The following is a 915-nucleotide window of genomic DNA, read 5'->3' on the forward strand; positions in this document are numbered from 1 at the left end:
CCCCCGCCCAATGCAGGTCCCACACCCGGATAATCACTCTCCTGGGGTGACCCCAACCGATGTGGGATACCGAGCCTCAGCCACTGTCTCTCTCTCGTTCCCGCCGTCAGGCGAATCCCCGTAGGCAGCCGGTCAACCGGGGCCCAAGGTTCCAGGCGCTACCTACAGCCAGGATTCGGACGTGCGTTACGCAATCCACTCACACACCCTACTGTTGAGCCACTCGCGCGCACTTTATGGCTCCCCTATCCTCACACTCTCGCACCCGGGACAGCGTCCTGTCCTCCCGCCGGTGCGCTGCACCCGGACGGCGTAGACACCCCCGACCAATGGTACCTCTCCGCACCCGGTAGCGTGCCCTTTTTTGCACCCCCGCCCAGTGCGACACCCTCCCACCCGGACAGCGTGTCTACCCCCGACCAATGCAGGTCCCCTATGCCCGGTAGCGTGCTCCTTCCCTGGAGCACCCCCGCCCAGCACAAGGCTTGCACTCTCGGCTCCCACTACCCTACGCCTATAAGACGCACCCCCTCGTTGCCAGCCTGTACACCCGCCCTCAGGATCCCAGCCGCTGCACTACTTAGTTGGGTCTACCTTTATTGTGGGGGGGATCCCCAGTGGGGCCTTCCTCAATCACCTGTCAACCTCCCACGGGCCACTCACTCCTAACTTTCCTCCGCCCGTTCGGAGGGGGGCCCCCTACGCCCCTGGAGGTGCCTCACTCACTCCGGCTTCACCCGCTTCCCCCTGTTCCCGGCCGGTCCCCCTCACGGGAGTCCGGAACCGCGGTAATAAGGGGTCCACACTCGCTTCGGAGGTCCGAGCTGCCGGCCCCCATCTCATTCACACCGCACTCGCTCGCCTCCACTCCCGCCACCGGCTATACTTACCAGTGCTCCTCGGCGCAGTCCTCTC

The sequence above is a fragment of the Hirundo rustica genome, unplaced genomic scaffold (assembly GCF_015227805.2).
Source record: "Hirundo rustica isolate bHirRus1 unplaced genomic scaffold, bHirRus1.pri.v3 scaffold_106_arrow_ctg1, whole genome shotgun sequence".
Lineage (NCBI taxonomy): Eukaryota > Metazoa > Chordata > Aves > Passeriformes > Hirundinidae > Hirundo > Hirundo rustica.